Source organism: Pseudorasbora parva, chromosome 1 (genome assembly GCF_024679245.1).
Source record: "Pseudorasbora parva isolate DD20220531a chromosome 1, ASM2467924v1, whole genome shotgun sequence".
Classification (NCBI taxonomy): domain Eukaryota; kingdom Metazoa; phylum Chordata; class Actinopteri; order Cypriniformes; family Gobionidae; genus Pseudorasbora; species Pseudorasbora parva.
In genome coordinates, this window is record NC_090172.1 from 40603050 (window position 1) to 40618162 (window position 15113).

The following is a 15113-nucleotide window of genomic DNA, read 5'->3' on the forward strand; positions in this document are numbered from 1 at the left end:
CACTGTCACAAAATGTTCTACAATACACACTGCAAGGGACCCAAAGAGTCGTGGTTCAAAATGAATGTATATCATAGTAGTAATAATATATATATATATATATATATATATATATATATATATATATATATATATATATATATATATATATATATATATATATATATATATATATATATATATATATTAGGGCCGGGACTTTAACGCGTTAATTAAGATTAATTAATTACGTGACTTTAACGCGTTAATTAATTACGTAAAAAAAAAAAAAAAACAATTAACCACACTTATTTTTGCACCGCGGAACGTTTTTCAATGAATGAGTTTCGACGGACCGATTATACTGGAACACCAACTAGCGCTCGCTCCGGAGTCACGACAACAACAAACCATGGGTGCGTCTCAATCAGCTCCCTAGTTCAGTAGTCAGGGCACTGATCAGGGAGTCAGCCCATTGACTTATGTCCTGATCAGTGCCCTGACTAGTGAACTAGGGAGCTGATTGAGACGCAGGGCACGAGTGAACACGAACGAAGAAGCTGATGAGACCGCTTTGCTTGGCCCCGTGGATGGGAAATTTTGTTTTAAAAAATGAAAGAATGGAAGCGTCGTCAAGAGCATGGTTGTGTGCAAGCTATACAACAAGGAATTTGCGTATCACCGCAGCACATCGAGCCTCAAATATCACAAATATGCTATACTTAATGGCAAACATTGCGCTGGTCTGCTGGACTGAAATAAATAAACAAACAATATTTTGTTGATTAAGCTTATGTATTCAGTCATTATTCAACGGTATACAAAAAATACATGTGAAAAAATTACTTCTCATTGTTCTCAGGTCAAATATTTATATGCAATTAAAATGCGATTAATTTCAATTAATTAATTACAAAGCCTCTAATTAATTAGATTATTTTTTTTAATCGAGTCCCGGCCCTAATATATATATATATATATATATATATATATATATATATACAATATAAAGCAGCATAAAGTGCTTGGATCACACACCAACTGACATGTTTCACTGTTTATTTCAGTCATATAGGCTTCGCATTGCACATGTGAACGGTGATGTGTACAGGTTAAAAAAATAACCTGTTGAACGAACATAATTAAATTAAGAAAAACATTTCCACACAATTGAATTATGCTTTTCCAACAAAATCGAATTGGTTTAAAATAATTTTTTGCATTCTTGCTGTATGAACTTAAAATCATTTAGTTAAAAACTACAAAAAAATGTCATTCCAACTAGATAAAGTAGGATAAAAAGGGGTAGCATTGATGACCATATTTAGTCTATGGGAACTGTCACATAAATTTATTGTCTTTATTTCTATAAAAACTATTTGCCAACAACACTTGATCATTCGCTTATTGTAACATGCAAGTAATTATCAAGTAAAGCATTTCTTGTGACTGGCATTAGCACAGTTACAGCTCATTGACAGCAGCACAGCCTAACCACAAGGTCTACACTTCCCGATAATGGTAACCTAAAAAAAAAAAAAATAAATAAGTTGACACAATATAACACAACTTTTAAATGTCAAATATAACAGTCAAATATAACATCAAATGTTAACTGGTCATTACCTTTACTAAAATACACATTAAACAGCACTTAAGTTCAACATTTACTTTCTTGATCCATCCCTAAAGCATGCGGGGAACTTGTAGCCTGACAAGCCAGATCCACATCAAGGTGTTTGGTCTGGAAACTCACCATTGACAGCTCAATCCGAGGGGCGGGATAAACGGTTGTCTTTCAAACTCCCTAGATTAAAGAGTAAACTTTCGGCCACCCGGTCGGCAAAACTCCGAACACATCTTCCTTCTTAAGAATGACTTCAGTGCCGTTCTTTGTTCTTTTCTCAGAGAAAAGCTTAACTCCAAGTCTTCCAGACTCGCGGTCAAAGCTGATTCGAAAGACAGCTGTACGCCAGCTTCTATGTTTACTAAAAGCACGCAAACGCAACTCGGCCGTCGTCATTATGGCCTCGCCCGCTGACTCTATACACGATGTGATTGACCCAGCAAGAGTTAGGGGATTTCAGCTCAGAAGGGTATTGACAGTTGCTAGACGACACTCGTGGCAGATTAGATTTGCTGCTGCTAGGGTGTGTCTAGATTTCTAGGCTAGGGAACTAGAAATACACTGCCCAGTTCAGTTAGCGCAACATAAATGATTCATGTAGTCCCAAAACACAAATGGTTTAGGTTAAATTAACATTTTAAAAGTTTTAGTTCATTTAATGTGATACAATTTAGTAAAATGGCAATTAAGTAAAAAAACAACAACTAAAGATTTGTGTTGTTTCAGCTCCTTTTATTTAAATAAACTGAGCAAACAGCTAGAATATTTTTTTTTTGAGTGCAGTTCAGACAACTCAATCCCAGCAGTGCTAGCGTGACAGTGTTGCACAACGCTAGCCTTGCTGTATAATAAAGTGAAGTGCAAATTTGCCTATTTAAAATTGATAAGCAGGCACGTTAGATATGCGCTTAGTCATTAAACACTAAATAAATAAGCCTACACCTTTAGTCTGGGCAAAACAATCAACTCTTTGTGAGAATAACTTTTACTTTGTGTATGTGTATAACTTGTATATTGTGCATGTGTATAATTGTGTTTTTGAGAAGCCAAAGGAGAATTTGTTTGGTGGACAATAAAGTTCAAACTATCTTGATAAGTGTGTGCATATTTGAATTTTTATTGAGCTTTATTGAATCATAGTTAACATTCCAGTGGCTTTCAATCCTAGCCTTCATTGCAAATGCTTACCATTCTAGCAGTTGTGTGCTATTTGTTAGACCTCCGGAAACAGGTCTGTAGGTTATGTATTTGTATGACTATACACTGTTTGTGTTTTATTGAATGTAGATCATTTTGTTTCAAGTTACATTTTTGTATAATGCTTTGTCTATTTCGCAGGTCTGCTTAGTTCTTTGGCAATGTTTTGTGTCTTGATTCTTTTATTTCTCTTTACTTTAAAGTATAGGCAAAATTAACACTCCAAGCCAACACACCCTGCTAAATGCTGTGTTGAAGTCAATCTGAGATCTTCCTACTCGCGTTCTGGTGATTGTCGTTAGAATAAAATGTGGAGACTCTTTTTCCTTTTCCTTACTAAGTTTGGGGACAGTAAGATTTTTAAAAGGTCTTTTTGAACTTATTTGATCAAAAACTGTAATATTGTAAAATATTTTTACAATTTATAATAATTTTAATGTAATTTATTCCTGTGATGGCAAAGCTGTCTGATAGCCACAGTCAGAGACCCAAGTCACAGTGGCTTTTAGTGTCACATGATCCTTCACAAATTATTCTAATATGCTGAATTGGAGTGTATGAAACATTTCTTATTATTATCAATGTTAAAAATTATAGAGCGGCTTTTTTTTTCAGAATACAGCTTTAATACAACTATTAATGTCTTTAAAAAAAAGGCTACAAACTTTTGTATTTGTATGGTAGAAAGCTGATACACCATAATGACAATAAGATGATGCACATTATTTGTGCAATTGATGATTGTATGCTTGTGCTGTCACAGAGAATCATGAGGAATGCAGTTTGGTCCCTCAAGTGTATCGGCTCATAAAGCCATGTTCTATCAATCTCTGCTATTGCTATTCTTCACAAAACATGAAGCACAAAACATTTCACATTTCACATTTTTAGTTTTATTATTATCACACCTGTTACCAAGGTCATTGAGAAGTTTCATTTGGAAACTTTCAAATCCATTTAAAAACTCTTTTTTTTCTGCATTATTTGATGCCTTGTGTGCATGATTTTAGCCTAGAAATCTAGACTTATCCTAGCGGCAGCAAATCTAATCTGCCCGCGAGTGTCGTCTAGCAACTCTCCATACCCATCTGAGCTGTAAACGCCAAGCTCTTGACGGGCCAATCACATCGTGTATAGAGACGGTGGGCAGGGCGAACAGCCTGGTATAATAAACACCATGGATTTTCAATGCCTTGTATAAAAAAAAAAAAACAACTAACTTTTGAATAGACATTTCAAAGGTTACTATAATTATTAAATTATTAGGCTAGTATAAAGTCAAGATAACTAATTCCCCAAGTTGATTAATTCTAACTGGGGTAAATGCATAAACTTGAACACAAATAAAATGTACTTTTAAACAGGCTGAAAGTGTGAGAATATTATTAATTTGTTGGAGACATTTAGCCTACATTTATTTATTACATTTAGCTAGGCTACAATTTACATTTTAAACATTTCATTATTTCACCATTACAGTTGATCACTAACTAATAACTATAAAATCAAACAAGTGCAATTACAATAAATAAGTAAATAAAATTTTAGTTTTATTCCCTTCGAGTGCAGTACCATGCATCTCGAAGACATAACGACGCAATGCGCATGCGTTGTCAGAACTGCTGTGGTAAAACTGTGGCTCTGTGGCTCTGCAGTCAGACCCTTCTCACGGCGGTCATTTGAATCCGCTTTGTCCGTGACTCTGGAAGACTTGGAGTTCAGCTTTTCTCTGAGAAAAGAACAAAGAACGGCACTGAAGTCATTCTTAAGAAGGGAAGATGTGTTCGGAGTTTTGCCGACCGGATATATAACGGCGAAAGTTTAATCTATCAACTAGCTCCGCTTCACCTTCGTTGCTCTGGTTGGTTGTAGCGCTGTCCTATCACGTGCAGAGGGAGTTTGAAAGACAACCGTTTATCCCGCCCCTCGGATTGAGCTGTCAATGGTGAGTTTCCAGACCAAACATCTTGATGTGGGTCTGGCTTGTCAGGCTACATGATTTTCCCTGTGCTTTAGTGAAATATTTATCTCTGTGATTCTCTAACAGCATAGCATTACCCCCCGTTTCTTACACCACAGGAAGCGAGTATTTATTTATTTGCCATAATCGCATTATTATCATTGTCATCATTATTTTGCTCTCATCAGAGCGATGCATGCCCTGCACATACATTAGTCATTATCTCAATCACCCTCTGGCATGCTGGCATATAGGAGCATTTAAAGAACGTGGACTTTTTAAATGTATTTTCGTCATATAAAGGATGTCAGTGTCTTTTATTAATTAGCTGAGGAGCTGTGTCTTGCTGCTGAAGTCCTGCTGAATGTACTCCCACACAATGAGAGCAGTGCGCTATGCATTCTTCAGTTATGAACCAAACAATATATGCACTTTCTGAATAAAGACTGCATCAATGACAGCCGTTTCAGGACTGTCGGAATGGTTTTGTGATTTAAATAATGAGTTAAACGCTCAGATTTAGCGTTAGAAGGCGCTTTCTCTAGAAGTTCGGTCCAAAATGAAAACGTGTGTTTACCGACACGACGGAAATATTGCTGAAACTAAGAATGCATGTAAACAGAGAGTAATAGATTATTAAATATTAGTTACAACTGCACACCACCTCCCTTTCTGTTTCGCTCTTTCTCGCTCTCTCCATTTCTTTGTGTTTCTCTTTCTGTCTCTGTGTTCCGCAGAAAGACTGAGAGGAATTTTTATTGGCGTGTGTGTCGGGTTTGAAGTATCCTAGCAGTGTTTTCATTAAGATGAATGATCTACAGAGGCGTGGTATGGGACCGTGTGTGTGGGCACACTAAAGCTACAGCGCAGTTACCCTGTCTTGTTGCATTATACCATACTCAATCTATGAGTATCACTTCCTGGATTATCTTTAATCACACTCTTTCCTCTCTGGCCAAATGGACATATTTTAGTAGAGATGGGCTGTAGGAGCCTGATTTTTATTTTTAGAAGTCCTGTTTACCCTCACGTAAAACATCACTGACTGTGTTTACACAAATACCTAAATCGATCTCTGATGTGCTATTAGTGGGTCGTGCATGTAAACAGATCTGCTTACAGTCAGGTGGGTCTTTTGGATGTTGGGTTGCATAGTTAGTGTGTTTACCTGCCCATACAGATCATGACTAAATAAAACAGTTACTACTACTAGTAATAGACAGATTGATATGCAGATTCTAAAATAATACTTTTTAACCTTTTGTCTCTTCTGCTCACAATGGCGGCATTCATTTGATCAAAAATACAGGAAAAAATGATATAGTTAAATATTACGAAGAGGAAAATGTGATTCATCCAGTTTTCAGTGTCACATGATCCTTCAGAAATCATCCTAATAGGGTTATTTGATGCTCAAGAAACATTTATTTACTTAACTTATTATCATCAATGTCGGGTTAGTCATCCCTCAGACCCATTTGAATAAATCTTGCATATAACATGACACAGACAAACTTCTTCCTTCCACTATTTTCTTGAATTTAGTGGAAACAGCCCAAACTGTCTACAGGTTCCTAGAGCAGACAGGGCCTGAGTTACACACTTTCAAAAATTAATTTATAATAATCAAAAAGCGCCTACTTTTTGGGGGGTTATTACAGCTTAGACAACATATACTAACATGTTTATCACTTTTAGCAGTGTTTTATGTAACTGCAAAGGGTTTCCTGTGAAATGACACCAAAATTTTGAACTTAGACACGGAGATACTTTTAACTGTATACGTATAAATTTTGTACCGTATCAGCATTCCGTCCACACGGATCTGGCGTTTTGGAAGCATGAATCCGATATTTTTTGAAACCGGGTCCCAGAGTGGATAAATAAGAAAACGACAATCTTCCGTTTTCATGTGTACATGCAATCCGTATATTTTGTGAAATGATGTCATCACGCTACGTCCAGCACGGTGAAAGAGTTAAGGGATACAACTACGGGCACTGGGCATGCACACATCAATATCACATCATTTAATTAGCATATTTACATTATTGTAAGGTATGTTTTGGGTTGGGGTAAATGTAGGCATTAATAAAACACATCTGTTAAGTAGCAAACGTATTTATTGTTATTTTATTGTGAGATTTTGCCTTCTTTTAGACAGTAAAAGAAATGGACAGAGCGTTCCCATAGACTTCAACGGCGGATAATGAGGTCAATAAGAGGCACTCACTTCCTGATGGCTGAGCCAACTGCACAGACTCAGACTGAGCTTGAGGACGTAGATGTGACGTAAGGAACCTGTCTGACAGCTGTAGGTCTTCTAGTAGTTGTGGAAAGTGAAATCTGAATCACGTTGTTTAAATATTTTCTCCCGTTGCTTTTGGCTCACTATCGGCTTCTCCCCATTTTTCTCCCTTGACTTTATCGGACTTTATGTCTCCGCGTCCCCCTGACTGCCTCATAGACAGTAAAAGATTGCCTGTGAGCGTCTCCTCCTGTCTGTACTGTAATTTCTCAACTGTGTGACAGAGTCGCGTTGGTTATGACGCAATCGTTAGCCTATTTTTACAAAAACAGCTTCTGCGGGGCGATAGTGTAAGATACAAGGTAATGGAGCCTTTTATGCATTGTCGTGTTTCTTTATAAATAAACAATGGACAAATGGAGTCTTTAAACGCCTCAGATGTAAAGTTATTCACTGTCAAAGTGACTCAAATGAATAACAGTCAATGGGATGCTAACAGCAGGTGATGGCTTGGTTAGAAATGGCCGCCCCATGGGTGGAACGCTTTCCGAGTGCTAGATTACCCCCTTGGCTGTACCCCTCTTTGACACAACTCTTCTTCTCTGTTTTTAGTGTATTTCTGTGGCAGAAGTACAGCACCACACACTGGCCTGGCATACATACTACATCGTTTTGAGTCGTTTTCATTGCTCTCGTGTGGATGCATATATTTCTTGAACAAGGAGAAAAAAATTATTGTATACGTAAAGCTCTGGCTTCGCGTGGACGGGTGTGTGTGAATGGGAAGCTTTTCTCTTTGGGTAGGCCAAATCCAGGAGAAAATCCCCAAAAATGGTCTTGGAGTTTAAGTAGTTAATAACGATCATTTGAATATAATCCAGGGTTTCTACTGATAGAAAGCCATATGCTTATCACTGAAGTAACCCTTTAAATAGAGACCTGATCGCCTAGTGGCGATTTCAGACCAGATTTAATCTGCCTATCATATAACAGTGATGAGAAAATTTGCATTTCCTCTTACATCCATGGTACAAAATAAAAAAAATAAAAAGCTTCTTTCATTTGTATTCCATTCCATTACCATCTAATCAGTGTCTGCCAGAATTTTTATATTAATGCATTCCTGAACTGGATTAACAAAATATACTTTAAGCATTGCCACATTGTAATTTCATATTTTTGTCAGATTGCCAGTGAAAAAAAATATCATTGTGCGGTAACTGCAATAAAAAATTATTATTAACATTGTGATATGAGATTATGGTTTGTTAGTTTGATTTTGCGCCAATTCCACAAAAAGTAGTGCAGCCACAGTGTCAGTCAGTCTAACTGTTACTTAACTCAGTATCCAGAACCATGACTCAGCCAGCTCTTTGAAGAACGAAAACACACAGACATCACTATCAATCACACAACACGCAGCCAGCCGCGCAGTCAACACAATGAAGAGTCTAATCCACAAGAACCCCTCCTGCGAAAGACGAGAAAACAAAATGCTTATTTAGCCCTTTCTAATCTAAATTCAGCAACAAATAACAATAAGTGTGAGTTGTTATTGTTAGGAGAAACACGCAGCTTTTTGTCTCATTATACATACGAACACGTGAACATATCTTTGGGTCTTTATGCTTAATTTTGGTTTAACTTAATTGCACACGTTTATAATCAGATCCTAAAAAGTCAGGCTCTGACTGTCACCCTCACACTTGGCTACAGAGCAGGATTTATGTCTTAATTAGGTGCGTGCAGATGAAGAGGAAGGTTTGTCAGAAACAAACTGAAACACACAGGCCTTCATGTCCACTTTGTATCCAACTGTTGAAGCAAATCAGATGATAAAGACTGCTGCGCTATTTTTAGATTAGACAAGGGGGAGGGAACTTGCCTGCTCTCTCTCTCTCTCTCTCTCTCTCTCTCTCTCTCTCTCTCTCTCTCTCTCTCTCTCTCTCTCTCTCTCTCTCTCTCTCTCTCTCTCTCTCTCTCTCTCTCTCTCTCCCTCCCTCTCTCTCTCTCTCTCTCATATACCCCTGTCCGCCTCTCCCCCTCTCCCCGTCAATCTCCCTTTGTTTCTCTCCATCTCAACACTGTTATTTTCTCCGTCTCTCCTCCTCCCTCCCTCCCTCCCTCCCTCCCTCCCTCCCTCCCTCCCTCCCTCTCTCTCTCTCTCTCTCTCTCTCACTCTCTCTCTCTCTCGATCTCGCTCTCGCTCGTTCTCTCTCGCTCTTGTCTTTTACCTCCACAGTGTTGATTGTGAGAATAGAGATCAGGCTAATTATGTGTCGTCGAGTCGATTCTCCTGGTCTAATTGCACCCCTGCTGTTTCATGTTAAAGAAAGCGAGAGATTTGATGAAGGTTCAGGAGAGAACAAGTGACAGACTGAATACAAGCAAAGCAGGAAAGCTATGGCCTGTGAAAATGGGTAGGTGGGTGTATAGCGACACCTGTTTGGCCTTTCATTAGCAGCATGGCGCTGGTCAATATTCATAGTTAAATGGAAAGTAATTAGCTCCATCTCTCTCTCTCTCTCTCTCTCTCTCTCTCTCTCTCTCTCTCTCTCTCTCTCTCTCTCTCTCTCTCTCTCTCTCTCTCTCTGTCTCTCTCTCTCTGTCTCTCTCTCTCTTTGGTGTATGCTGATGAAATAGAGCAAATCAATAGACCTGTCAACAGGATGATGTATTGTATGTGTATGAGAAGGAAAAAGACAAATGAAGGCAATGGAGAAAATAAAAAGAATGGTGAATGAAAGCAGCCGGGAGGGGAAGAGCACCCAGCAAGTGTCGAGAAAGTAAAATGGTAACAATTTGAAAAACAGGTTCACAGAGAAGCAGGAAATGAAGACGTTTTGTCTCATTTTTGAAACGCGTTTTTGATTCTTAATGACCGTTGTCAAATTGCATTGTCAGCCTGATGACACTTGCCAAATGCCTAACCACATTCCCGTAATTTCCATTTAGGTTTGAAACCTCAGGTTAACAAAACTACTTTTATTAAGCTTTTTGCAATATCATGTGAGAGAGAGAGAAGCTGTAGTACTTCAATGTGCATTAAGTTATTCTAGCTGTTCTTCGTCTAAATTTGATGCCAACACTGGTGTCAGACACTGCTCAGTTTTATGTAAATTACAGATACTAGTGAGTTTTAGAGAGCAGTGTACACCAGAATTAGGTGTGTGTGTGTGTGTGTGTGTGTGTGTGTGTGTGTGTGTGTGTGTGTGTGTGTGTGTGTGTGTGTGTGTGTGTGTGTGTGTGTGTGTGTGTGTGTGTGTGTGTGAGCCTGTTTATGTGGTTTATGAGGACACAAATTTGTATAACTACATGGGTATTACACTGGTATTACACTATAAATGTGGTTTATGAGGACATATCAAATGTCCTCATAATTCAAATGGCCTTAAAAACATACTAAATGATGTTTTTTTGAGAAAGTAAAAATGCAAAATGTTTCCTGTGATGGGTAGGTTTAGGGGCAGGGGCAGTGTAAGGGGATATAAAATACGGTTTGTACAGTATAAAAACCATTACGTCTATGGAGAGTCCCTGTAAACCACATAGACCAACGTGTGTGTGTGTGTGTGTGTGTGTGTGTGTGTGTGTGTGTGTGTGTGTGTGTGTGTGTGTGTGTGTGTGTGTGTGTGTGTGTGTGTGTGTGTGTGTGTGTGTGTGTGTGTGTGTGTGTGTGTGTGTGTGTGTGTGTCCGACAGCGTATCTAAGTGTATGCACACTATACTGTCCATGTCCAGAAAGGGAATAAAAACATCATCAAAGTAGTCCACACTGTAAAAAATTAGTGGTGGTTTTTGTTGGTTTAAGTAACCTGTAAGTAACCTGGTTGCCTTAAAATTTTGAGTTTATTGAAATTAAAAATTTGAGTTGATACAATGAAGGAAATTAGTTTAATAAAAAGAAACTCAAAATATTTTTGTATCTGAACCACATTAAAAATGTGATAAATCATGAAAATAGCACAATTATGTTTCACTGCATCATCAGAAATAACACACACACATAATTACCCAATATGCTTACAAAATCTTTTAATAATATTTTAATAAAGGCTGTCGAATCTCAAACAATGTTCATTGTATTAACTCAAAATTTTAATTTCAGTGAACTCAAAATTTTAAGGCAACCAGGTAACTTTTTTTCTAAATATTTTTTTACAGTGCATGTGTGACATCAGTTGGTTAATTAGAATCTCTTGAAGCATCGAAAATACATTTTGGTCCAAAAATAACAAAAACTACGACTTTATTCAGCATTGTCTTCTCTTCCGCTTTTGTTTTCAAACCTCAAATAAAGATTCAAACGGTCATGAATCAGCGTTTTGATTCATGATTTGGACATTGGCAATCCGAATCATGAATCAATATGCTGATTTATAACTGTTTGAATCTTTATTTGAGGATCTACTTTGATTATTTTTTTATTTCCCTTTCTGGACATGAACAGTATAGTGTGCATACACTTAGATACGCTCTCAGACTAAATATAAAATATCTTAAACTGTGTTCCCCTGTTTTATCTTAAAGATGAACAGAGGTCTTACGGGTGTGGAACAACATCATTAAAGGGGTTCTTCAGCGCTGAGAAGATGAATCTGTATTTAAATTGGGTCATCAATGTAGTAGAAATGTGAAAATATTTTTGAATTTAGTGCCTTCTAGACTGAGAAAAGACAGAAAATGTATTTTTGTCTCATGGGGATGAAAGACTACAATTCCCAGAATGCTTCGCTGCCCTGTGAGGCCATTCCCAAAGCCACCAACTTGATTACTGTGACTGAGTTGGAGAAGACACTACAATTAAAAACTAAATGTGTCTGTTCAATATAATGAGTGAGTCACCGCGCGAGTATCACAGCACTGAGCACTAACTGCAGGAGTGAGATACATGAGCGAAAAAGCTCTCGTGATGAGAGCTGAGGTAATCACGACTACACTTGCTGCATACATTCACAACGCGAGTTCAGTCTGGCGCGTTTCAGTTCATGCCTTTCCAAGCTTAACTTTCATAGAATTAATTTGAGAAGTTAAAAGACTTACATTGCTCACCATAGCTCAGTTTTAATGAGCGCCTGTAGCTGCGAGCTGAGCTCTGAATGTGATTTCCCATCCCCCATGCGCAGGTTTAAAACATGCGGAAGTGGCTCCCTCTGCTGGCTGTAGTCTTTAGCCTTTGGCCAAACATTCCTCCTATGATGCAAATATCGTCAATTTGCGATAGAAAGTATATGTCAATACAAAGACATATGCTAATCGCTGAAGTAACCCTTTAATGACATACATTTCATTTTTGGGTGAACTAACACTTTAAGATGTGTTTTGGTCGATTAGATTACAAGTGGACAGCGCTAAATACAGGTGTAAACGGGGTCTAAAACGTTTTTAGCTTGTCCACTATCGACAACTTCCAGAAGTAGTCGATAATGCATTCCACCGGATTTCTTTCGTGTAAACGCTCATGTGGTCAAATGTGTTTCAAACAAACTCAAAATTCAGCTTACTCTTCGCCTACTAATGTAACACGCAATCCTTATAGGAAGCGCACTAGCCAGACAGGATTTAAACTTTGACTGGAGGCCCAAGTTTGGTTTAAAGAAGAAAAACTTCATCAGAGCAATGAAGAGCAGAAACGGCTATCAGAGCAGCTATCAGAGCAGAAACAAATCCAATTTTGAGTTTTGAAAATGCAGCTTGGCCAATCAATTTTGATAAGTAGAACTGTTGTATAAAAACAATTGTATTTGCATGTATTTGTCTATTTTCTAAGAATATCAAATAGCTGTTAATGTCACTTAGGAATGATTAAATTACTCAGGCTGAGCAGGAAAGATCACGATGTAAATGTGGTGTGAGTGTGTGCGGCTTGTGTTAGTTTTACATGAAAAACTGAACTTCTGTGCTTGGAGATATTTGAATTACTTGTGTGAAGATGTTTGGCTCTGCTGGGTGTTTCAGCGAATGTTGTTTTAGAGAAGATTTCTCAGGATGAGAGCACTTGCATTAGTAAGACTGTTCTTTATGCATATTATGTGAAAGTGTAAGAGGCTCTTAACCCTTGTGCTGTGTTGGAAAGCCTGTAACACCTTTTGTGTCCACTATCAAAAGTTAAAGGCATTTTAAAAATTGCTTAAATCAATCGTTATGCAATATTATTACCAAATATTGGATTCATATAGTGGATTCTATCTCTTTCTTTTTGTACTCTTTTATTCAGCAGGTTTTGTATTTATTTTTGGAAATGATTGATCATTGGCCTCGTTGATCTGAGAGTATGCAAGTATTATTTGTGGATTTAAATTTGTCAATATTCAACAAAATATGTGGAAAATGACTGTTTTTTCACAATGTGCTTTAATATTTAACCAGGAAGTTTGTTTTGAAGGCTTTTATTTTGTACAAAATTATCTGGTCAAAATGATGCATGCATCCACATATGCACAGGCCTTTATCTTTGCAAGCCAAGCACACATGTACATATGTAAGCATGAACATGATAAACGTGCTCCTGAAATATTTCTCTTATTTTCGATCTCCTACATTTATTTTCAATGGATGGTCATTTAGAGATCAATGAGGCCTATAATCCAACCATCCAATCCACAGGATAACGAGAGTATTTTTGTAGACGCGTCCATTTTTGCCGGGAAGACAACAAGTTTGAATTTGTGCCATTTTGTACAATATAAAAGCATTTAATTAAAGCATTTAAGCACACTAGTATGAAAAATGTTACGGAAAATGTTTAAATTGTATTCAATATTGCCAAAATTACCCACAAATACTGCTTTTTTTTGGTCAAAAACTGACCTACGATCAATCAGATCCAGAAAGAAATACAAAACCTGTGCTAATTAAAAGAAAACAAGTTGAAAATGATTGAATCCAATATTTGGTGATTTATGTAGAATTAATATGGGGGGGGGGGGGGGGGGGGTTCAAGAAGATTTGTTTTTTAAGTTAGTAAGATTTAGTCCATTGCAATAATGTTAACTAGCATTTTTAGGAAAATGAAATTGACCCGGACTCAACAAAAATGACCCAGACACACAGTCTGAGGGATAATTATGCAGAAGTTGATAAGTGTGCGTCTGAGTTTGTTTGACTGAGCGACACAGTATGAATTGCAGACAGTTCACAAGTTCTGGCAGGAATTGGGCTGTCACAATATCAGATTTTCACTACAGATTTTTATAACACTGTTATTATGATATCCATCAAAGAAAAAATGCTAACAAAATGCTATCAGTCAAATTCCTCTTTAACTTTGTTAATTTTGTGTTGTCTCTTTTTTTGGTCAATGACTCAAATGCAAAATACGAAAAAGAGACAGCCGTGAGACAGACAGACAGTTTGTAACCATAATTGCACAAAAAGATTAGCATGTCCTGCAGACCGAGAATCTTTTACATAATTCAAAAAACTCCCAGACTGTCCAGCTAACTTGTTTTCTTTGAAGAGTCTTGCTTTCATTTGTCAACACCTCAGACATGATTTTGTGTGGCAGTAGCTACACAGTTTGTTGTTGCAGTCTTCTTTTCGTCATTTTATGAGGGGTGGAAACCAGCATTAAGGTTCAGCACCACTTTGTATAAAATAAACTAAAAACAATGGAACAAAAGCAAGTAAAATCAACTGGTATTTATCCATTATCCAACAGATGCTGATCTGTGATTTGAAGGCAGTTTTTATTAGCCTGACAAGCCAGACCCACCTCAAGATGTTTGGTCTGAAAACTCACCATTGACAGCTCACTCCGAGGGGCGGGATAAACGGTTGTCTTTCAAACTCCCTCTGCACGCGATAGGATAGCGCTACGTGAAGCAGAGCTAGTTGATAGATTAAACATTTGCCGTATCCAGTCGGCAAAACTCCGAACACATCTTCCCTGTTTAAGAAAGTGCCGTTCTTTGTTCTTTTCTCAGAGAAAAGCTTAACTCCAAGTCTTCCAGAGTCGCGGTCAAAGCTGATTCGAAAAATGCAAGCGCAACTCTGCCATCACTATGTTAAGCCCCGCCCACCGACTCTATACACGATGTGATTGGCCTGACCAGAGTTTGGCTTTTACAGCTCAGAAGTGTATTGAGAGTTGCTAGACACTCG

At 37.7% G+C, this 15113-nt stretch overlaps 1 protein-coding gene across 3 annotated transcripts in view; it reads left to right on the top strand.

The window, feature by feature from the left end:
- Positions 1-15113, top strand: part of pias1a (protein inhibitor of activated STAT, 1a) — a 49100-nt gene that overhangs the window by 22285 nt on the left and 11702 nt on the right. The gene's annotated exons all lie outside the window — the stretch shown is intronic.